This window comes from Bombus huntii, chromosome 10 (assembly GCF_024542735.1).
Source record: "Bombus huntii isolate Logan2020A chromosome 10, iyBomHunt1.1, whole genome shotgun sequence".
Taxonomy (NCBI): domain Eukaryota; kingdom Metazoa; phylum Arthropoda; class Insecta; order Hymenoptera; family Apidae; genus Bombus; species Bombus huntii.
In genome coordinates, this window is record NC_066247.1 from 9,898,061 (window position 1) to 9,923,720 (window position 25,660).

At 40.6% G+C, this 25,660-nt stretch overlaps 1 pseudogene; it reads left to right on the forward strand.

Annotated features, from left to right (window-relative positions):
• Positions 1–900: 900 nt before the first annotated feature.
• Positions 901–25,633, forward strand: LOC126870321 (uncharacterized; annotated as a pseudogene).
• Positions 25,634–25,660: the final 27 nt, after the last annotated feature.

The following is a 25,660-nucleotide window of genomic DNA, read 5'->3' on the forward strand; positions in this document are numbered from 1 at the left end:
AACCAAGACTGCAACCACCTTAACGAACCGCTATTATCACTGGCAAGGTCATCGGGCAGACCGGATCTAATCATGCTCACGCCGACCATGCTTCCTGTGCACTCGTTCCTCTTTCTTAACGACGTCAACCAGAAGATCGGGTGGTAAAAAATTCGAAATCGAGTTGATTGAAAATCTCAAGGAATATTAAAAAAAAAATACGAATAAACAATTTGATATAGAAATCATCCATTTTGGGCAAAGAAAAGAAACAATCAGAAAAAGGAATAACCACAGAAGCTCTGAATTTCATTGCTTCCTAATGGTACTTCCTTGGATATTTTTACATTCTGGAGGCGTGAACGAACTCTGAAAAACAGAAACGACTTCTATCGGATGATCGAAAAAACTACCTGGACACTGAGTATAATTATTCACACGTGCGGATGCCATTTCCAGCATGTTTCTCCATGAAGAAGGTCAGCTTCAGTTTTTGCCACTTGTAGATAGAAGTTGAAGTGGCGGACGTCTTAACGAGGTTGCTAGAATGTCAAAGAAATAGATGAGGGAAATATTATGAAGATATATTTATGAATATCTAATTGAGCATTTAATTAAGAACTTAATCGAAAGACCAAAATAAGTTGGTTCTTGAGACCAAGTACCTATCTAAGTATAATAGTCTTTTGTACTTACGGTTTAGTAAGAGGACTCGAGTAAAACGATTACTCGTTAAAAGGAACAATAGAATAATCATGCCTCCGCAGACGGTGGTCTCTGCTTTCATGCCTCATCGCGGAGAATCTCAGCGAAAAAAGTATCCCGAAGCGTGAGCTGAAAGGTGGCTATGTAGGCTGCCTAGTGAATGCCGTCGCCATGGTGGAGCTGGCGTGTAGCAACTCCCTAAGTCCAGTTAGAAAAGTAAACAAAAATATATATATATAGGAAAGAAGAGACAAAGATTAAAGATCGTTAAGAATTAAAGGTAATTTAATGATAAAAGGGAGAAAGAATTGTGTAAAAATTCTACTGGGAAAGAAAAGAAAGAAGAAGCCTCCAACGAGAAAGACGTGCTCAGAAGCGAGTCCCGCGTAGCGCCATGTAGAGGAGCAGGAAGAAGCGCAGTCTTCCTCAGGCATTCCAGCGTCGAGTAATGCTGAAGCATATCCTGACGGGGCAACCGTCGTCAGCGGGCTCCAGGCACCAGCACAATGTCTAACAGGCGAGCTCGGGCTCGTTGCACGGCGGCCACCACCACCACCATCATTCTGGTCACCAACAGGATCAACAGCAACACCATCATTACAACCAAAACAGCAACGTTCGTGGAACGACAGGGGGAAGCCAAGGATGGGGAGTCGACGTTTACGACTCGGTGGTCCATCAAAGAGCCAACGTGCATCAGGCTGCCACCACGCCATCTTCCACTCACAGACACCCTTTGAATCATTCTCAGTTGAGCGTGAACAATCTTTCTCAACGATTGAATCACTCGCACGCTCTTAATCTGTCCACGTTGTCCACGTCGAAGCATTCTGTGAACAGCGTCAGTCCTGTTGCCGGTGGGAATAACAATAACAATAATAATAATCTGTCGACTACATTGGGGTGATATCCCCGGCGCCGCTGCGCCAGGACAGCAGACCTAAAGCGAATGGAGGCTTTGATATCTCGAGACTGTCCAGATTACCCAGTCAGGCGACACCTTCGCCTGCACCTGTTCTTCAGGGTACGACTACCGGGGGACAGTTAACCGGTCCCGGTTCCACGGCGTACCCCTTGAACGCTTCCTGGTCGTCGTCCCTGTCAAGGAATCACAAGGACCACGAGGTTAGCGCGAAAGAGACGTTGACCAGTTTGGGTTTATTGTGTCTAGTGTCGTTGTTACTGGCGCTACTCTCGTTGATCTTCTTGCTGAAGATCTCACCGTTAACGGTGACGCCGAGTAGCCTGATCAGCCCGGAAGAGTATACGATTGTCTACGAGGTGACGTTAGCGCTGTGCGCACTCGCCCTCTCCCTAAACCTTTGCTGTCTCCTCATGTGCGCTATACAGTTCCTCTTCACTGTGAAACTCGTCAAGACTTCGTATCAAGGACATTGGTGAGTAGAGTTTTCGTTTTATACCACGCTCGGTAAATCTGTGATTTATAACGCTTTAAATACCTTTGTACATAATCCGTACTTTACTCAACCCGAAGGTCGAACAAGGTGTGAAAAATATATACGTTTAAAGTTTGTATCCTTAAGATACTGTTATCTTTGAAAATTCGGAAGTCAAACAAAATACACAAAGAGAAACTTCTAAAAGTGCAAATAAACGTTGAGATACAAATATCCTTTAATCCGAACTATACATATGATGGAAAGAGGACTCTCATAGTCATCGACATTTTCCCTCCTAAATGTCAACAGCATCCATATTTACATTGTTGCTGTTGTACATGTAACTTTTCAAACTTACTTAGGTATTGATAAAGAAAAGAAAAATAAGCATTTTCCTGGTAGCTGGGAATTCGCGGGATTCGCGGTCGAACGATGATTACCATTAATTTCTATAATCTGGCGACGCTATCCTCAATCATTATCCTTGTGCCGGAATATAAGTTCTCATTCGTCCATGCGTGGCCTATCTGTGTGCGTCTGGAACAAACGCAGTGTCCCGTATCCCGTGCGATATATCAGAGGCCTGTCTAGTGTTTCTTCTCACGCGGCCTGGAGGACGAAACGCAAAAATTCACATCCTGTACTTGACGTGCAAGCGTTCACCGACCGCGTGTCCCGTTTTTACTGATCAAACACGTGTCTGCAATCACAATACGATACTGTGTGGTGAGATGTATCCGTAAATGCGTATGTTTCGTGACGCGAACCTTGAAAATGAAAATTACACTTTCGTTTATTCCTCGAGCGTCGTGCACGCAGGAAATCGTATAATAATTTTATTAGTAAGATTTTTTTTATATAGACTACGCTATATTAATTTGTGACCAAGCTGAAAGATCGTGACACGCCCTTTGTGTAGAAATTGCAATATTCTCCGTTTTACCTAATAATTCTCCCAGCAAATTCAGCACGCACGTTCGCGAAAAATATTATCGAATACACACAGTGCAGTGCAGATCAAGTTACAAAGGGAATATAGATATGCTCGACTCCCGTGACACGCAACTCGAAAGCGAAAATAAGGCTCGTTAAAGACGATACATACTCCTCGAGATGGGATCTGTGGTTTCTGCTCGGAAGTTCCCTTATCGTTGGTCAATCGGATTTCTTTTTTATCTTTTTCGTTGCCGACCGAGACAAAGTAAGCATCGTCGACTCTAATTACTAGCGAATGGAAACGCGCGTTAAGTTATGCAGATTGGCCGAAATCGTCGGCCAAATCACTGTGTGTTACGTCGCGTAACACTCTACCTAGCCGAGGCCACACACCGCGGGCAAGATGGCAACCAGATGTCTTCGGATACTCACTGCGTACCCTCAACAGTCTCAAGTACCTTCCATAAATCTCATAGATTTCCTAGTAAAGGTCCTTCAAACCAAACAAACGTTTGTTTCCGAAGAATTTCCAAAGACTATTGTTTACCACGGCGTGACAAGGGAAAGTTAGTTTTTCTAACGTACGCTGCAACTTTCCTCCCACTAACCACTTTCTCTCGAGGGCGGTTAAGACCCTTCGTGTGACCAATTAACAACGAAGCCTATTCCCTCACTCTCCTAACTAAAATCGTCACCAACAAATCCGATGGTCCCGTGCGCTAGACACACCCATCCTTAGCTTTCCTCCGAGACAGCATCGTCTCCCAAGACAGTACTGATTTTACATCCTTCGAACGGTCAACATCCTTCAACCGGGTATACACACCCGTAGATCAGTCACTCACTCATCTCGTACATACGCACCAGCGTAACTGTCTTCGTTATAAGTTGTTGGAATAAACGGTGAAATATAACTTACTCTGCTGTGTCATATTCATTTAACCACCTCTGTTATCTTAACCGAAACAGGGGAACGACTACTTCGCGGCGTCGATTCACCGAATCGTAGCGAGAATTTACGCCTCTCGCTGACGCGTTTTCCTCGCGACCGCGTCTCTCCGCGAACGGTCGTAACACTGTGATTACCCTCAACGGACACGCCGTTTTGAGTTTTCTCTTCGGTTCTTTAATTCCGTCCTTTTTCTTTCGCTCAGTTTTTTGGCCAGTGGCGGTCTTTTATCGCGTGGCGAGTTTGATTCGCGTGGGAAAATGTCGTGTGCTCTTCGGCAGATAGAAAGATCATTGTTTCTTAAAGCATCCAGACGTTGTGCGTGATTGGCATATTAAAGTTTCTTGCGAATGTTACCGTGTGACCATGTCTCCCTTGTGACCGTAATTGTGCGACGATGTTTTCCTGTAAATATTACCATCTAACAAGTTTTTCCAACGAATATTACTGTTCGATCAGGTTTTACTCGAATCTTGTTCTTCCCTTGATAGGGTCCTTTCCTTATATAGAGTGTCCCAGGATTTCGCAGTCAAATCTATGCCACTATATTCCACTGACTATTTTAATGTACCAAACTACGAAGATGCGGCTGATATTGTGCGTGTTGCGTTATTCCACAACTAGGCTTGATTGGCAGGCCATTGGAACGAGATTTGTTCAAGCTGTTCGAAATGTTGGAGAACGAGCCGTTAACATTGTAATGTATGCAACTACAGAGACGTATCGTAACTTTTGTTTCGAGAACAAATAACAGAGAAGAAGAGAATAATGAAGATTGGACACGGACGAAATTAGCTGTCGATCTTGAAACTCGTGCACTGCGATTTCAAATAATCAAATTAGCATAGAATGAGATTTGGGAACGGGCAGAGTATATTCCGGAGTTTGGATATATATATATTTAGATTAAAGATTGGTTCTTTGCGAGAAACGTTTTTAAGCAACATATGAAATTCTTCGTCTATTTATAGTATATTTCATTTTACTATAGTGGGAGCAGTATTCTATAAATCGGTTTATAAGAGTGCGAATTTATTATCTTAACGCTAGCCTTGCTAAACTCGGTCAAATGACCGGTTTCAAAATTTAATTTGAAATTGTGCGTTCGTCGTTGTTTCTTTTCTTCCTCCAACTTTATGTAAATTCTTATATTATCCGACTAATCAATTTCTCAATTTTTGTTAACGTAAGAATCTACATAAAGTTAGAAGAAGAGAAGAAACAACAATGACTGTACAATTCTAAATTAAATGTTGAAACACGGCCTTTTGACCAGGCCTGGTAGAGTTAGTGTTAAATCATGCTTTGTAATTATTTATTTTGGCTGGTGGTAAGCAACGGTAACGCAAACACTGATCGAAGTAGACAGGTGTTCGTTAGACAGGTATTCAGGCCCCAGAATTTCCAGGTCACCGATTGGGGCCCCTGTTGTAAATTTCTGGTGATTCGCCCAACTATTGGTTAACTAAGAGTAAAGAGAAGAGGACAGTTTACATCTGAGCTACTGCTTCGATTAACCACATCTGGCAGAATGGCCTTTAGGGAAGAAAGTGTACCGTTTTCTCTGGTCGACCATCCTTTGTTTTCTTTTCTGAACAATAGATCTAGCTTGGACATTGATAACTAGCGGCTTATCGATCGTTCGATGACACAGGACACAGCCATTCTTTATGCTACATTATCACCACGACTAACTTTTACAGCTGTCTGCTAAGTTAATATTACCGGTTGTGTCACACTATCGCAGTGTGCCCAGAAGAGATAACCGGAGGACGATTAAAATTGCAACGTCACCGGACGCTTCTCGTTTCCCTTCTTTCTCTCTTTTCCTCGTCTTTTCGCTCAACGGTTGTTTCCCCTGCTTTGCCTCCGGGGCTTCCAGACAATTCAAGATTCTGCTGAATTGGAATGCTCGATTTTCTCCTAGAGAGCTGTTTAGCTAGAAGGAATAGTCCGAGTGTCGACGGGTATGCGAAGAACTGTCTTCTTGTGCTCTTAACCACTTAACTACGTTCGACGTGTTTATTCGTTATTGCTTGATTTTACCTGCTCACCCCATAGAGGCATTTTTGAAATTAAACTTTAAAAAGTTAAAAATTAATTGTTTCCAAAATGTTTTCAAATACTCCGAAGATCGTTGGATATTTTCGTGTTAAAATTAATAACAAAGTAAAATATACACAGCTGTATCCGTATTATTAACAATTAATTATCCTACGATATTTTTACGGGTTACTCGCGCTCCTGAAAAATTTCTACCATGGACCTCTCCCCCATATGTAAGGAAATAAACTCCGCAGTTAACAAATTAATTGTTTCCAAAATGTTTTCAAATACTCCGAAGATCATTGGATATTTTCGTGTTAAAATTACAAAGTAAAATATGCACAGCTGTATCCGTATTATTAATAATGGAGGCTGACTCCTACGATATTTTTCTACCATAAAAATTTCTACCATAGACCTCCCCCAAATGTAAGGAAATAAACTCAGCAGTTAACAAATTAATTGTTTCCAAAATGTTTTCAAATACTCCGAAGATCACTGGATATTTTCGTGTTAAAATTACAAAGTAAAATATGCACAGCTGTATCCGTATTATTAATAATGGAGGCTGACTCCTACGATATTTTTCTACCATAAAAATTTCTACCATAGACCTCCCTCAAATGTAAGGAACTGCGGCATAAGTTCCCTAATAAACAATAGGAATTTCTGTTGTAAACTACAAATTACAAATTACGAAACCTTCCGCTCTAAATTAACTAAAGATCACCAACAATTCTCCTTCGTTCTGAAACTAATTCTCCGACAATGGTGTTCCCTATGAATGAGTCAACTGGCAACGAAAGACCAAAAGCAAGAGGGTTCTCGGTCAGTGTCTCTGGTGCACGCCAGCTAGGAAGCCTTAGCCGAAGGTCGTCCGGCTGAAGATAACTGCGAAGTCTGCAAAGTGGCATTGTTAGCGAAGGAGAAGGAGCCCTGGGGTGTGCAGACATGCTCCGAAAGAAGCACGAACTTTAATGGTGGGTCCCAGTAGTAGACGGCCGTTCCTCTTCGCTTGCTCATTGTCACTCGAAGCTCGGTGCCCGTCCCTCCTTCCGTACCACGCTACCGAGTCTGAGACGCGAGGATGAAAGGAAAAAAAGCCGAAGTATGACACAGGTCCAACGACGACACCAACGACGACACCAACGACGGCGACGACGATCACAGAGACACGAGAAGAATGAAAGACAAGCGGCGCTGCTAAGTGCCGGCTCATTACTTAAATGGTCCGTGATAAGGGATCTCTGGTGCTGCTGGCGCGAACACGCTGAACAGCAGACTTTTCGAATAAAGCCACTTTTGGACAAAGTAGTTGCTGGCTCACGAAGTTTTCTTCTTTCGTTGTTAGATGGCGCGATCCTAAAGTAGGCGCGCATTTTTCTTCGCGATCTCACGTTTCGATCGCGGATTTCGACTTATTGGGGAAACAGGTTAATTGGATTATTACTGGAGAGACGTGGATGGATGAACGTTTTCATCGTTTCGTTCAATGACGGGTGAAACGCGTGAAAAGAGTTCGTAAGGTTTAAGCTGGGTGAGAAAATACAGCTTTGAATTTCCTATAAATGAGAGTTTAACAACGACGTGTCAAACACGACGCATGGAGCATTTGTACTAAATTTCTTATTAAATCTTGTTAATTCACTAGCTAAAAAACCAACTATTACATCGAACATGATACGACCAATAAAAATAAAGATATCGATACGAAGAATACGAAACGTAGATTCTTATGAATATGTGCGTTTCTTTAGGTGTATCGCTCCTCCAAACGACAATTCGCCGAAACACACATCAACTTTAACCAATGTATGAGAAATCGTCTCTAGCGCGTTTTTATGCCAAGATGAACGCTACTGTGACCCCGAACGAACCGTGAAACTGAACGATTCGATCTGTCATTGAAAAGGCCCATCGGTCGCGAAAGTCTTGTTCGTTTTTCATCGACGGCCCGGTTTAACGTTACACGCGTGTCTGGTTTCTGTTCACGGGCGGTTCTTCGTGCGTCAGAGCGTCCGAGCATACGCGTGCACCCGTTCGTCTTTCCACCAGAAAGAGAGAAGAGGGCTCTCTGTCGTGGCTATTGGCATTCCACGCCTTCGAATCCGGCATTTCAAATTTTTTCACCGACACAGGGCACTACGGAACGGGAATAAATTTGGCGGGCCGTGACTGCGCCTTAATATTCCAACAAGCAGACAGAAAAATAGAGAAAGAAACGGGCACTCGCGTGTCTCAATGCTTGTAATTTATTTTTCGATTAATTCCCAATCACCAGCCGATAATTTTGATGTTTCCAGCTGATGATAAATCGAAAAAGTGAATAGAGGACTTCCAGTAGAATTTGCGTGATTCATTCTTGGCGTTGATTGGCGTGAATTGTTCGTCAAGACGTTATTTTTCCAAGGGTATAAAAATCTGTCAGTTAGGTGGAAACTATCAATTTGTATACGAAAGATACGATCGTATTTGAAGATTGTATCGTAGTCATCTGATTTATCGTGCAAATTTTGCACGTGACACTCTATATTAAGTTTGTTGTAGCATTAATTAATCACAGAATGTTACAAGAAAACAAATTTGGTTTGGCAAATATAATGGCCGATGTTATGTAGATATGTGTGGCGGATCGGTATCAATAGGACGCCGACAGGTCGAGCCGCGGGTACCAACCGCCAACACTAGAGGGCTACGACGACAACGAGTCTGTCTGTCTAACTCGCTAGTGGTCGAATATACGAGCGATTGATATAAATACCGCACCTAGCGAGACTCGCTCTACGTCTAAGGCAGGGACTACCGGGCATAGCCTTACTGACGAGTCCACCGGTAGTCCCGGGACGAAACGCTCTCTCTCTCTCTTTTCTTCCGTCATATATGTAATGTTCGAATTTGTAAACTATTAACTTTTTCGACAAGGAGGTATAAGGAACAAGTTAAAGTAGACGTCATGTTATGAATCATCTGCGAGATATAAAAGACTTCTTTTATGAGGGATCAACACCTCGTGAAGTCAGATTTTATTTATAACATACTTTACGATTTTGATTTATTTGTTTGAGGTGCTATGTCGTGATAGGGTCGGAAGGAAAACTCAGATTTCTTGAACGATAAATGTTTATTCACTCTAATGTCAATGAGTACACTTGATACAGGATTCGCGATTGTATTCGGTTCGCGAATGCGCGGTTATAAGATAGAGCTTGGAGCGTCATGGCGTATAAATACGTATGGTGATGTTTCGAGCTCGCGGAACACGAAGGTTTTCTTCTCGCCGTGTCGCGTAATCGGGTGAGGACTGATTTTCTCTATTCGCTCCTTTAAACGGTTCGCGAATTCCGAGTTGGCCTGTTCCTTCGTTGGTACGAAGAATTCTGTCGGCAATCGTATGCCAGTACCGTAAACCATTTCGACTACCTTTGCGTTCAGGTCCTCCTTGATAGCGGTTTTTATGCCTAATAAAACAATTGGTAGGACTTCTACCCAGTTGCTCGTATTGTGACATTTTATTGCTGCTTTTAATTGTCGATGTAGGCGCTCTACCATTCCGTTGGATGCGGGGTGATAGGCTGTTGTGCGTAAATGCTTAATGCCGAGCAACCGGCATAGTTCATTGAATAGGTTTGATTCGGACTGGCGTCCTTGATCAGTCGTTATTTTTGAAGGTACGCCGAAACGAGCTATCTATGTAGAGAGGAGGGCCGAGGCAACGGTTGTCGCTATATTGTGAAGTTTCTGCCTTCTAAGGCGTGTCGAAAATGTTTGACTGCGGTGTATATCGCGAGTAGTTCGCGATCGTACGCGCTATATTTTTGCTGAGCGGGGGTCAAAGATTTCGTTGCGAATCCTAGCGGTTGTAATTGGTTATTCGCACGTTGTTGTAATACTGCCCCCATTGCGTAGTCGGACGCATCTACCGTGAGGCTGATAGGCGCACCTGGTATCGGATGCGCCAGCATCGTGGCGTCCACGAGTGCACGTTGCGATTCGCGAAAGCTGTTTTCCTACTGCTCCGACCACTCGATGGGCGCGTTGCCCTTTTTCGCGCCTTTTAACAGGTCGTTGAGCGGCTTAAGTGTTTTTGCGGCCCCCGGTATGAAACGTCGGTAGAAGTTTATCATACCGAGGTACCTACGTAGTTGCTTGGCGTTCGCGGGCTTCGACAATTTTACAATCGCTTCGACATTTTCGGGCGGCGGCTTAATTCCGTCGGGGTTTACCGAGTATCCGAGGAATGTGATTTCGTGCACGCCGAATTCGCATTTCGTGGGGTTTATCACAACGCCGTAATTATTAAGACGGTTGAGCAAGATTTTCAAATGTTCGCGATGTTGGTTTTCGTCGTCCGAGGCTATGAGAAAATCATCGATGTTCGCGTAGACGATATCGAGCCCGCGTATGATTTCGTCGACGAACCGCTGACATGTTTGCGTGGCGTTCCGAAGTCCAAACATCATATTTGTTGTTTCGAGAAGTCCGGTAGGCGTTGTTATCGCGGTTTTTTCAATGTCCTCGGACGCAATCGGAATTTGGTGGTAAGCGCGGACTAGATCGATTTTTGAAAAGATTCGCTTACTATGCAGATGTTGCGCGAAGTCTTCGATATGTGGCGGTGAGTATCTGTCGGGTACGGTGCGGGCGTTCAACGCACGGTAGTCGCCACATGGACGCAGGTTTCCGTCCTTTTTCGGCACTACGTGCAGGGGTGATGCCCACGGGCTTTTCGATGGTCGCATCACGCCTTGCTCGATCATGTGTTCGAATTCCGCTTTTACCTCTTTAAGTCGATCAGGTGCAAGCCGACGCGGTTTGCTGTAGACTGGTGGACCAGGTGTAGTTTCGATGTGGTGTAGCATACCGTGTCGAATTCTCTCTTTTCCGAAGATCGGTGGGCGGGTGAGGTCCGGGAATTCTGCCAGGAGTTGGTGGTATGGTGATTCGCCGATGACGGTCTTGTCGGGCGCTTCGTCTGTTGTGGCGGTGTATCCCCTTGATGACGTCTGTGTTATCGTATCGATAAGCCTTTTGTTTCGCGGGTCCACGAGCAACCCGTAGTGGCTTAGAAAATCCATGCCGATGATGGGTGTTTTGACGTCGGCTACGGTAAAATCCCACTTAAATGCTCTGCGTAGGGACAGGTTTAGGTAGGGACAGGTTGGCCGCGAACAGCTCGTACTCGCTTCTGTTCACGTGTCCGTGTAGCTTGTTGCGCGGGTATACGCAAACATCTGCGCCGGTGTCGATGAGGTAGGAGATCCGCGAGTTCTTGTCCGTTACGAATATGCGGCGAGAGATGCCAAACCGTCGTCGTTTGCCGCTTTTACGGACGGCTGGTCCGGTTTTCCGAGTTCCAGGAGCAAGGGGGTGTGCACTTTCTCGCGCTTTCTCGGAACTGTGTGTGATAGTAACACAGCCCGTCTTGCCGCAGCGTATCGCGAGGGCGCGAACGGCGGCGGGATCGTGTACGCGAGCGTGATTGTACTCGTGCCCTACGGTGTTCATTGCTTCTTTGCTCGGCTACTAGCGTTCGCATCTCGCTCATATGGGCGTCCATTCGCGCTACCCGCTCGGTGACCAAGTTGGCGAAGGCTGCCATGGCGTCGCCTATTCCGCTATTCTGGCCAGGTGGGAGGGTTATCGCAGGTAGTCGGCCTGCGCTGGCCGCGGCGATCTGCCCTGATTCCAGGGTGGCTTCGTAAATGTTATCGGCAATTTGTATGCGGGAGTCCGGATCGTTGTTCTGTACAGAGGCTAGGATGCTCCGTATGCGCTGTGGAAGTCGACCTTCCCAGACGGTGAAAATGACATCGTCTGCTAACGAATTGGTGGCTAGGCTTTTGAGATCACGGTAAAACTGAGAGGGCTTCCTGTCCCCCATTTGCTCGTTCTCGATTACCTGTCGGAGTCTCTTGGCGTACGACTCTCCCAATCGTTTGATGAGCTCCTTTTTGACGTACTGGTAACGCTCTGTCGCCGGTGCGGCGTCGAATACGTCTCGAATTAATCTCGCGTGCGACTTGTCGAGATTCGCGATGACGACCTGGTATTTTTCTTGGTCACTAGTGATCCGGGCAGTTTCGAACTGCACTTCCAGCATCTTGAACCACAAGTCGACGTCGTCAGACCAGAACGGTGGCACGCGGAGAAGGGCGCTAATCGAGTCTGCGTTGTCCCCGCCGGCCTTCGTACGTGCGGAGTGGGCGTTATTGGTCATTTCGAACTGATTTAGATTCATTGTGTTACATTTCACGAGCACTCGGGGATAATCACGTCGGGGTCACCAATTTGAGGTGGTATGTCGTGATAGGGTCGGAAGGAAAACTCAGATTTCTTGAACGATAAATGTTTATTCACTCTAATGTCAATGAGTACACTTGATGCAGGATTCGCGATTGTATTCGGTTCGCGAATGCGCGGTTATTAGATAGAGCTTGGATAGCTACGATTCGAGATACGCTGCGAGTGCGGACAATGATTGCACGAGATGTCGAGAGCTTAGATAATTATTCGGCTCGAACCGTGTAAGTATAACGATCGTGATATACTGCGGTAACTCGCGGTAATAGACTGACATTTTTGTCGCGATGCTGCTGCGGAGGAAGACTCGTTGGGATGTGTCTAAGGATGCGAAGGCATCGGATTCGTTGAGAAAAGCTTTGGTTCGGAAAGTGAGGGAAATGTACGTTAATGTTTATTGGCTAATTCGTGTTGGTCGTTGGAAAAGGATGCTAGCTGCCCTTGAGAGGGTGTTGCTAGCGGGCAGCGTCGTATGTGAGAGATAGCAGATTTCTCGTGTGTCCCTGTGGTAGGTGGTCGACTTCGAGACTGATAAACAAAGACTGTTTGTCTCTTTGGAGGACCTTAGCTAAAATAAATCCTAAGATTTATAGCGGTCCTTAGGCTAGCTGGAAATATTCGGTACGAATGTATCGACATCTGGCTATCATCTTTTCCGCAGGTATAGGGTCTTTGTGTCGTGCGTCAAGCGACGTAAACTGTTGGGAAGTTTACTGTCAAGTGCCGCCACATGTTCAAGGAAAATGTATCTGCAGCCGGTTATAGCGGTATTTACGTTACGGATGATCTATGGGAAGATTCACACGAAAAAACCTTTATGGACTAACCAAATTTATTTTGTTATTAAAAACGATCTACAGAACCGATCGACGACTGGTGTTCAATTTAAAAATTGCTTCTCTATAAAAGCAAGAAATCTAATTTACATCGTGTTCTTCATCTGTCGCCTCCATATACATCCTGGTGGCAATAAAATTCTGAATTTACGAGAAATCCGTATTTCTACTTAAGCTTATCGATGTTACCGACTGGACAAAGCCTTCGAGAGTTTAAATTAACCGATCGACCCTTCGTTGAAAGGACGAGCAAGTGCCAGGAAACTATCGCGGGAACGCTCGTAAAAGCGCGCAATGGTTCGGCGTGGTAACCTAGGAAGAGGAACAGGTGCGACTGAATCGTAACGGTTGTCGGGGCCCCTTTCAAACGATCCGTGGCCACCCTTCAGTTTCGGCGTCATTAACCCTTCCCTTCTTTCTTCCTGGTTCACTTAGAAACGAAGAAAATTCCGGAGGTAGTTTGCTCTTAGCAGCTGCCATTTTTTTTTCTTTGTTTAGTCGACACGAAGCATTTTGGAGAATTTCTGTGATTGCATCGCGAAGGTACAGAGAATAAGAAAAAGCGCTCTTTGTTCGTTGACGACTTTCTGTCAATTAGAAATAAGAGTAAACGGCATAACAGTTTTCTTCTTTGCCACTGTATACGTAATTTTTGTTAGACTTTAACAACTCGTATTTTTCGTGAGCAAATACTGTCGAGTGGTTATACACTGTATATGTGAAGCTTCGTTTTCTTCGCGCGAAATATCCATGTTGTTCTTTCTATACTTGTGTTCATATATCATGACGTTCAGCCTACACGTGCCCGAGAATGTAATGTAACAGATAATTGGGTTCGAGCTGTAAATCTTTCATTTGCAGCATGACGCGAATCTAACAATACTTCTTTCCTTGTTCAGATCATGAATATTTTTGTCGCGTGCAGGTAGAATCATATGTCTAGAGTATCCACGGGTTTCGTGTTTACTTATTTCTTTAACTAACTTCGGTTTTAACCAACTTCCTATTAACCAGCAAATTAATCAAATACTTTCAGAATCAATGACAAGAATATACCGAAAAATGTCGAAAGAATTTTAAAGGTACAATCATTTTCCTAAAAGTTATCTTGAGACGTATTGTATCGTTAGTCTCATAGAGTTAACCACTTTTCTCTAGAATAATACTCGAACACAGCTGTAGCTTTCTATAAATTTCCTCGATATTCGATTGAATTTCCCGAGATCGTTTCCAATGACGAGATCGCAGCAGTTGTTACGAAGAATATCGGAAGAGCGAAGAACGCGTATGTGTGTCTGATCCATCATTCACGATAGTCTCTACGGTCCATGCGTATGATCCATCATCTGCGTAACCATTTTACAATCCTCACCGTGGAAATGCCGATCCGCGATGCTATTCTCGCGCGCACTCGACCGCTTAAGAGTGTCGTGTAAAATTAAGGTAAAAAGTAAGGAACTTGTTAATTTCCGACAAGGAGATAAAGTTCTTTTTATTTTTTACTCAATTTATACAATTTTTTCGGTTCGCGATGATACACTTTCGATACTTGGATTAGTTAAGAATTTTTTTATTAGACTGACTGGATGATTTTGAAGGGAGAATTTATATTCTTCCATTCGTTGGAGTGGGAGAAGGTTTTGTTTATACTTAGTGTAAAATTCGAAGAACGGCTGGAGTGATCGAATGCCACTCAGGCGGCTGAGAACGGATGCTGACCGGACGGTCACACGCGATAAGGCGTTCGGAATTTCGGTTTGTTATATACAGCTGCTCGAATTTCGTCTGTGACAAGAGCATCGTCCAGAGACGTTTCCATCATACACAAATAACTTTGTTTTTCTTCTTGCAGTCGGAAGCGTGGAGAATTCGATGTTTCTGGCTGATCTGTTGTTTTATCATTTGCGCGGCATTTTTTCGCGGTTAGAAGAAAGATGAGATTAATATCTTTGTGGTATTTTGATACTTATCGATCTGCCGATAATGTCGGTGCTGGTAGGGGAAAGCGTGGTTGAGAAGAAGCGCGCTTTTTCGATAAATTATGAATTATGGCTAACGGTAATTCACGCAATTTACATAATCTAGATGGAACAGACGCTTTTCAAGATCGCTTGTCGACTCATTTACGTTTATAATTTTCAGGAGAAGAAAATCTAAACCTTGAATATATTCAATTCGAATATGTACTGTAGCCTAAATTCGGGTCTTTTTTCGACTTTCAACGATATAGATTTTGTCTCGATTGACTTCCTGCCGGTTTACGTGCTTTTATTCTTACTCCTTCTTCTTCTTCCGGTGTCCAATGATTCCTTTGAAAATCGACGCGGTTAGTACCGAAGCGTACGCTTCCGATGCGGAAAGTACGCGATCGAAGCGCGTGGCTTTTGACCGGAAGCGTAGCCTTGCAAACGCGATTAGATTGCATTAGCTACGAGACTGAAATTAAATCTCGAGTCGGAATTGTATTTAATTTTCTTCGGGAAGTTCAATGCCGGAATCGAAAATTGGACGATTGAATAGGGATTCCTAGTTGATTTTAAACGTCCCTCTTCCTGTAACTCCCACCGAACTTGCATTGGGCGTTGTTCGTAGGCTTGTCGTGCGGCAAACCGTTTCGCAAGAGCTTATTTGCATTTCCTCTAACTGCGGTTCGCATAAGACGCGTCAAAGGAATATTGACTACTATCTATTAGGTCAGATTTTTTCACTATTTTCTGCTTCTCGTAGGATTGTAATGTTACAGTACCGGTAACACGAAGCTTGATCTACGGCAAATAATAAAATATCTTTGAGATTAAAAAATATAAAGATTTGAAAATTAGGACATTTGAAAGTTTGTACTTACTGGACTGAATTGCTATTAAGTGACGTTTAAAAATTTTAATCACAAGGTTGAAAGTAATATAGTTAGTAATTCTAACGAACACCTATCCTCAGATAGATTGGTATACACACGCGAGTCGACCGTATTCTCCGGAAATGAAAACAACTACATCCCTGGAACCTGGAACACGTGATTTTCCGCATATCCATTAAAGCAACATCGGTCAGTGACTCGTCTACGGTGCAGTCGCTAGACTCAATTAATGACCACGTTCTGGTCGTAAATATAGAAAAGGCAGCGAGATATTTTAGTTTGTTGGCTAACTGGGCTGAGGTTGGGTCAATGTTTCTGTGGATTTCATTTACCTCTTCCGGCCTCCTTATATTTTCTGAATTCTTACAATTTCCGAGATACCAGTTCATTGCAAATTGATTCTTATTATGGCGTAGGATATAATAAATCTTATTGTCTAAAAATACAGGAAAAGATTTCATTTTAGATGATTATTTCATTAAAAGATTATTATTTTTTTTAACATTTTATTCAAGCGTTTCTTAAGACATTTGTTCAAAGAGATGTCAGGTTATAAAAAATTGAATCAACCTTCCCAAAGCTCCTTAACCTCTTGTTATTTTTGATAAATCAATAGCATTACGCAATATATACCGTGTGATTTCCCTAGACGATCTAGTAGCACTCTTCTTTACAATCTTCTTTCAAAACGAGAAACAAGAAGAGGATTTACCAAATATCATTGTCATCGAAGCGCAGAGACGCTCCGGTGATTCTTATCTCCATTCATCTCTCCGAGTGAAACTATTTGACGTCGCCTTGAATAGGCTCAGACAGTTTTGTCGGCGGTCCGTGTCGTCGACTGTAGCCAGCTCGCACGATCGTGAATGGAAAGACTCGTATAAAATCAAAGGGCCGACAGACTCTTCCTGCTTAGACGAGATCAATGAGATCTCGTTCAATAGAGAAGTTACCTTTTCGACCGCCGGCGCCGTATTACCCTTCAAAGTCACCGGAAAGTCATATAAGCCAACCGATGCAGCCTATCCTTTATCCACAGATAAAATAGGTTTCTCTTATTCCATCTGAATTTCTAAAGAAACCAAGACTTGATTTCAGTCTGGTTAAAAGCTTCGCTCGATTAAAGCTGTTTTTCAAGCAATAACCTACTTTGTGAATTTCATGCACGCGAATCCAAGTATGTATGCGGCAGAAATGAAGCTTTCGTGCATGTCTAATTGTAAGTTGATGCGAAACAATGCGCATGCGCCGAAATCCCATCACTTTGCGGACCCACATTGTGCCTTTTATTAAGGCGCCTTGTTTGTTTACTCTTCTCGAGCTAATTCTTCACTATTATTATCTACATTATTTTCACTGGCTAACAACTGGTTGGTCTGCAATTGACTAACCAATACAAATTTTTCGTTACGTGCATATATTCGAAAGAATTCGAAATTAAATTATCATTTATTACGGGCAGTTACGATAGAGTGACACAAAGCAATCTGTGTTTGAATGCCTCCACTCGTGGACAATATCGATATAACCTAAATGCGATAAATCGCGAACGTTTGATTCGACTCATGGGAAATTTACGCGTTTTTGAATCGTCCCGAGTCGCACGCGAAATGCAGGTCAGAGAACCGTCTAATATTTATTGTTGAGATCGTGGGCTTGATCTTAATGGCGCGGCGGCACGCGATTCTTTACCAACTATGCTTCTTAACTCCAGCTCTCGACCTTCTTCCCTATTCAACTAGCTCGAGCAGTGAAATTGACTCTGCATGCCTGTGATTTTGGCAGGGAATGGGAGTCGAGTTCGTAGTGAATGCACATTGTGTATACGTGTTTTAGGTGGTTTGTGTGAGTTTGTTGCGGAGATTCGAGACATTTATTTAACCTCTTTATCATATTCGAGCCTGTGCGATATAACCATATCTTAAATGTAATAAGTTTTATTTTTTATTGCAAAGTTCTTGAAATATATAATGCACACAATAAGTGTATAATATTTTATATATATAAATTATATTTAAGAAGTTTGGGATAGTTTAAAGATGAAATAAATTGCTTTTTAAGTTTAATCTCTTACTTTCGACGAAATCAAGTTTCTCTGGAATTTGGTGGAGTTTAAGATTTGATATCGGTGTCGTAGGAGTTATGTGACACTTTAAGGTGGAATAAATCTAGCGAGGAGTTTAAGGTGCGGCAAAGGAGCGTGGAATGTTGCAATAGAAATTTATTGCAGTGTTAGTGCATTGGTAGATTGATCAAATTTACGTGTAGCGTGGGTAACCAATGGTAAATATTTTGCAATGTGTATAATTTCTCAGTAATCTGAGGCTTATAAAATCTATTGACAACTAATGGAAATTGTTGATTTAACAGATCAATTTTAAATTCCTCGTTAATCTAAATTTTTTTAATCCTATTTACAGCTAAACCTTATGACGAAAAATTAACGAAGTGGAATAAAAATGGCATTGTGATTCTTCTCGTCGTGTATTGGTGTCACATCAAATTTAAGAGACAGTTTTACTTGCGGATGCTGCGTGTTACGTTGGTGAAGTCGACGAAAGCGTAAAATAGGAGCTCGTCCGAAATACACTAACGCGGAAGGTTAAATTTAACGGAAAAGGCTGAGAAATTAGTTTAGAACTCGAAGTTTCATTGGTACGACGCTCTTGAAACGCATTCAAAGAGGTCGGCGACCTCGAAAGGGGATGAACGCAACTGTTTCGTGGGAATTTCTTATTGTGGCTTATTTGGATGAAGCTACTTTAAAATCAGCGCTGGATTCGTCTGTATTTTGCCCGGAAATCATAAAATGTTTAGGCCAGGCGACTCCATGTACAGAAAATGTTATGTCCACTTTTTACGTCCGTAGAATTCAACTCTTTACTACTATGCACTTCTTCTCCAAAAAAATATCGCGTTTCAATATTAAAAAAGTTTCAATAATATACTATCCATTAGAAGAATGATAACATGATAACCTTACAAATTATTAGTATTAACAAATTCTTATTGTCGTATAGAAATGCCAACTATTGCTTCGGTAAAACAAACAAAGGAATTTTACAGGTAAATTTTACAAATTACAAGTCATCTTATAACGCAAAATACGACGTATAAAATTGTCTCAATTTATTAATAGTATTAATGAATTATTATGATAACAGATGCAGGAATCTTAGCCTCATGAGAAATTAGAGATGAAAATGAGTGGGAAAAGATTAATCACTGGTCCTCCTAAAAAGATGCAGTCCCATGGATGGATGGTTGTGCGAGTATTAAAGCAGCGCAAAACCGTTCCCCGAATTCTCATCCCGGACGTCGTACGACCGAAGACAAAAACAACTCACTCGAGGGCATTGCGGAGAGACATTCATCGAGGACACAATAGTATTATTCCAGGAAGTGCTAGTTCTTCCTAGATTCCGGCTACAATGTTCTTAACGCGTGGAAATTAATCCTGACCAGGAAACATCTATAACGGCATGTATTTTCTGCCGTGATTGTAAATCTGTTTGGAACATGCGGTTTGTCCGTTAATCTATGCGCTGTTGTTCAATTGAGTCAATATTATTTGTTGGTAGATTAGTGTGTGCAAGAGCGCTCTATCCATTATTGACCAATTCGAGCACGTATTGGTAAATTTCACACCGGCAATTACGGTGAAATCGTTCGTGGTCGCTGGAAATTAGCAGTATCATTTGCGGTCGTGAGCTGATTGACACTGCGTGAGCGGGGAATTATGTGAAGCAGCTTTGCTTTGTCGTTTCATGCATTTAATAAGTTTACGGCGGTGGACAGAGTTTGTAAAAAATGAAGACAAGGTAGAAAAAGATTATTTTTCATTTTTTACTATTAGATTATTTTCAAAGTGATCTTTTCAGTGAAATATGATTGACAAAAAATAAGATCTATAATTGAATCATTATAGAAAATAGAATAATATTGATAATAAAGAAATAAAAATCAATTATAGAATAACATATAATAATAATAATAACAATAATGTGGATAGACTTTATGTTTACTTTTATATGTATAATGATACTGTTTGATCCTTGAATTAAAGTTAAGATTAACGTTGCGATTATGATTATCCTTTGTCTGACTAAATATATTTGAAGTATCAATTACAGTAGAATTTTTGAAAGATTCTTGGCTGTTAAACAAAAAACTGGTTCCTTTATTGTTAGGGAAGTGATACATTTACACTGTACATGAGAGTGTGTGTGTAAGGGTTAGAGGGCGTCAAGGACTTAGTGGAGACAAAAGACTGTTGCCAGATGTTAGAAGAATCTAGGATAGTCGGTTGGCGACCAGTGTGCGTGCAAGACGTTCTTCAGAGAGTAATATAGATGTGTAACTGTTGTGTGGGAAATATAGTCAATAATTTGTATTCCCAAATCCTCGAATTTCCTTAACATTTATATTTCGCTCAATTATCATAGAATCGTGAAACTGACTTTCACTTCAAATTTTGTCTGTTTCAGGAGTAACAAGTACCTGCAAAAATCATCCATCAGCCGGATATGTGCTGTCGGAGGGTTTTTCATTAGCATTCCCGTCTTTCTAACTGGTAAGAACCAATTCCTTCAATTCTGTCAACTTTAACCTTTTGAAAGATACTAGTACATAAGTTGTACGTTTAATTTTTCTTGAATTCAGGCATGAATCTAAAAGATACTGTGAACTATCTCTGAGTGTATGAAATCAGTTTAGAAATCCAATGGAAATAAAGTTAATTTTAACGCCGAATAGTCATTATTTTTCTTAGAAAAATAAAAATGATCGTCTTTTAGGGAAGTTTTAACAGATTAATTTATAAAGAGCTGAAACAGAATATTCATGTCATGCATGAATACGGCTGGTGGATGGATCGAGATCTAATCTAAAGTTTACGTTGTGTCATGCTAGTTTACACAGCTATCATTCGCTCGATCGATCGTTAAGCTGTTGAACTCGATTCAAGACGGACATTTTGACTCTGTTCAGAAGAAAACTGCGTTTTAATAAATTTGACGGAATAGAAATTATGATAGACTACAACGTTTTTTTAATTATATCATAAAATTTATTTATTTTTTTTTTAATGTCATGTTAGAAACTTCAAATACTGTCCAAAACTTCGAACGTAATCGTTTTAGAAATTTGTAAATTACTTAACGACCAAAAATATTGAATTCTCTATTGTCTGAAGATAGATTCTCTATAATTTAAGTAATTTATTCGTCGAGAATTGATATATAAAGACTTAAATAATAAATTAATTGAAAAATAATTTGCGACTAGTATTAAAAATTTCAATGAAAAGCATATGTATATAGTTTACGCTTCGAGAATTATATGTATTGAGAATATGTATTTGCGCTGATTCTTTGTCCCGCTTGTTATGGCATACGTGTTATAATGATCCTCTAACAATGCTTTCAGGTATGATATTGTATACATTCATCCAGTTTCATTCGACGCCGGTGTCACGTAAAATGAATACTTGGGTTGCGAGAGAAAAGAAAGCTGAGTCGTAGCCCAACTATTAATTCTCTTTTATCGAACTTTATTATGACTTTGGCACTTACAGTAGAATAACGTTGAACAGAGAAAAGGGTGTTGTACAAGAACAGCAACTAGAACGAGAACTCCCCGGGCTGGATGAAGTCTCGGCTTATATACACCCTGGCTTGGGGATGTTGGGGGGTTTGGTGTGGATTCCAAGGAGTCCGAAAGTCGGGGTTGGGGCCTTATCTCTGATGGGGACTAAGATGCGTCGCGGCGTTGGCGTCCGACAGTCGGGAGTCGATGTCTTTTCTCTGAGAGGTAATTGGTGTCACACCGGCAATCGTTACGTCGGTTTTCATAGGCCTTGGCATCGTGTTTTGTGGATGCGCAATGGTCCATAACGTCTTCGTGTGGCAGAGGGTAAGATCATATCGCTTTTAAAAAAGAAAACGAACACGTTCAAACACGTCTAAATCATCTTTTATGTGTATTTTACTCGGAAATCATTTTATCGTGAAATTTTGTTTTCAGAGTTACCATAATTTATCTGGTAGAGTTCATAAAAATTTTTCTGAAATCAATTGCAAGCTTTTAGGAAACCAGGATTTTTCACATTTTTAAGAAGCGTTATAATTATATTGCTGATCTTTATTTTATTCGTGCGAAATTGAAAAGTACGCAAATGGCGCAAAATGCATAAAATGCGCTAAAATATACGTATATAAGAAAACAAATCTCGATTAAAATTTTATTTCTTTGATTATGTTCGTAAAACTACAAACTTGTATAAAAATACGCATTCTAGTTATAAGTGTTAAAACATTCGATCTAGTCCTTATCACATTCATGAAAACCTCCATTTAACCATTCGTTGTATCAACGAACATTCATATGCAAAACTTACCACCTACCACATCCTCCGCGTATTAATATAATCCCCTTTTATAAATTATACACTTTAGAGTGGACTGGTTGGGTCAGAGTGATATAAGCTTACAAGTTCTCGAGGAGTTCTACCGAAGTTACATTTACGTTTGCATAATTTCACCGAAAAAGATACTCTGTAGAATGACAGGTTCGTTTGTTTATGTGATCCGCGATCGCAACTATTTCAAGGGGATTTTATAAATAACCATACACACGATATTCAGTGTATTTTCGTATTCTCGTTTATTTTTGGGAGATTTGTAAAACTGTTGAACAAAATAATTGAGTAACGATTATATTTGCTGAGAAAAAGTCTTTTTCTCTGTACCCCTCCTTCTACTTCAAGCATGTAGTATTGACAATAAGATTGACAATGGCTGAAAGTAATCCAAAAGAGTTTTCACCATGGTTATCGGCAACGAAAAAGATTTGAATCATCTTTAATACTTATTCGTAACTAGAATCATTTCAACTAAAATGTAAATTCTTATATTATAACTTTTTTAATTTGTTATGGCCCCTGACTACAACCTAACCTATCATTCTTATTTCGTAGGAGAAGACGAATGCCGTGAAGGCGTTAGCGCGCGAATAGTGCCAAGCGGCGGTACAGCTGCAGCGTCAGCAGCACCAGCTACAACAGCAACAACAACTACGTGGCCCGTTAACCATCCACCATGCTGGCTGCCCAACGAAAGTCGGGCCCGTGACGAACCAACTAAATACCAGCCACGCAACGCACGGCCGAGCTGCACAGTACCAACACTATCATCACCATCATCATCATCGACACGTGTCAATGTCTCCACCGCCCTTGTTGCTCTCATCGCCAGCTCCGATCGCGGCGACGCACAATCATCTGAACGTGAGCGGACACAGAAAGGTGGTTACGCCACCGGATACACCAGCAGATAGATCGCCACCGAGTCCTGGAAATAAGCTAAATAGATCGCAGCATTTGCCACGGGAAGCAACCGGCAGCGTCAGTCCTGGTCTTCCGGCTGCCACATTGGATCTAAGTAGCGCAGCAACCACCAATAGTCCGCATGAATTGTCCACGTTAGTTTAGAAATTTGGTCCGAACATTATATCTTCACATAGGATTGGAGATTAATAGTTGATAGTTAATTTACACATCGATCTTTTTATTTGTAAATTGGGTCGTGGTTTAGAGTTGGTTTGTAAAAATTCGGTCCTAATTGTTAAATGATGAATATTGATTAAGAATAATAGGCATTGATGTACCAATCTTTTTTTAACTTATATACTTGAGCACACGCATTGGAGATTTCACTTTTATTCAGTGAAACAGCAACTTCATGACTCGCTTATTCAATACGGCAATTGCATATATTTCATGGACATTTTAACAATGTTTTGAATAATTTCTAACGGTACAATTGTGATGAAGTGAAAAAAATCGTGATAAGAAACAGAGAGAAAAGTTGCTCGTTAATGAATATTGACCAGAAATAAAGTAATTTCTAAAGAATATCCCGAAGACGTCGTAGATATTACGAAAGGAATGATTAATTTATACCCGCGTGTATCTTGCCATTACCATACTATCATTATTATTATTAATATTGTTAGTAGTACTCGATTACATTATTATTAATATTAATATTATTGCCTTATTATTATTAATGTTATGGAACCTCTAGTCCTAGGTTACTTTCGCTGCCACGAAAGGATAAGATTTTCGAATTTTTGACTATTACGTGTAATTCAAGTTTTCCTGTTGCGCATGCGCAGTAGAAAGAAAGTTAGCGGAACTCAAATCTCGAACTATAGAGAGTTGAAAAGTAGTAAAAGTAAAAAAGCACGAATAACATTTGTATTTGTGCTGGATTAAGTTTGATAATTGAAAATTGAGTTTGATGATAACATTTTTTTCGTATTTGCTTTGGTAAATATTAGTTTTATTTAAAATTGAACAAAGCATTTTATGTTTTTAAAATACGGTACATAATCGTAATATCGAATTTTGTAAACTGATAGTAAGAAACTCTATAATTCGAGACTGGAACTTTGATCAAGTTCACATTGAACGTAAACTGACTTAATTTTGTTATTTAAGCGTGTATACTATATGTGTTTGTTCCTTCTTCTCTTGTGCGCAGGCTATAGCTTAATTACTTCCAATAAACGCAGTTATATCGAATCAATGACCGATACAAATTTAGATATTAGGATTATTTAAACAAGAGATTAAAAACTAAAAAGTATTGTTTTTATACTGCATATGTACATATGCAATATGAACGACAGTTTGTGTGATAATATGTACCCCTCTTCTTAGTTTACTTTTGTATATTTTGCTACATTTGATATTAATTTTATGAGGAACGTACTTACACTTTATCTTTGTAATTAAATGTGAAATGAAAGAAAAGAAATGACATGAGAAAAGGAAATTCGATGTATGAGTATATACGAATTGACGGAATTAAAATTTAACGCTACATTTAAATAGAAGACGTGAAATATCTTGTCATCTTAAAATAACTTGATCATTCCTATTCTTTTACATAAAAACACTTTTCGACTGTAACTTAAGAAACATGTCTGCTAACGTGAAACGTGCCAGAAAAAATTAACAACTTCCATTAAATTGGCAAATTTCTCATTAATATCGTAAAACTCGCGTTTACAAAGATCAGATCAGTGTACATAATATACAAAACAAATGCAGAATATATAAATATAGCACATACGTTCTGAATTATATTCGAATTGGGCAGGGTAACCAAGTGAAAATATGTAAATTTCACGATGTGTAATGTACACTTTATCGAACTTGTAAGTAGTGTAGAAATAGAATATTTTACACGTAACAAAATATACAAACGACAATACACAAGTTAAATTATTTGTTAGATCCATGTATAACATGCATAGTACAAAAGTGTTTTAGCTTTATGTACTGGTAATTATGAGAAATACCAACTTAATAGATGTATTTGGTATGTACCTAGTTAAGAAAACAATAAATTATTCTGAACAGATAAAGCGTTTAGTAGCTTGTGAAGTATGAATTTTCGAAAACGTAAGTATTTTATATCTAAGTAGTTAAGAAACGCGAGCAAGGGAAATCAAACAAAGGAACAAAGTTTTTTTGTTTAAAAATATTTAATTTTTTGTTCTATTATCCGAGGTTAGAAGCGATAATGTACAAAATCTGAATAAATAAGATTCTTCAATATTATTGAATTTTAATTCTAGGGTAAAG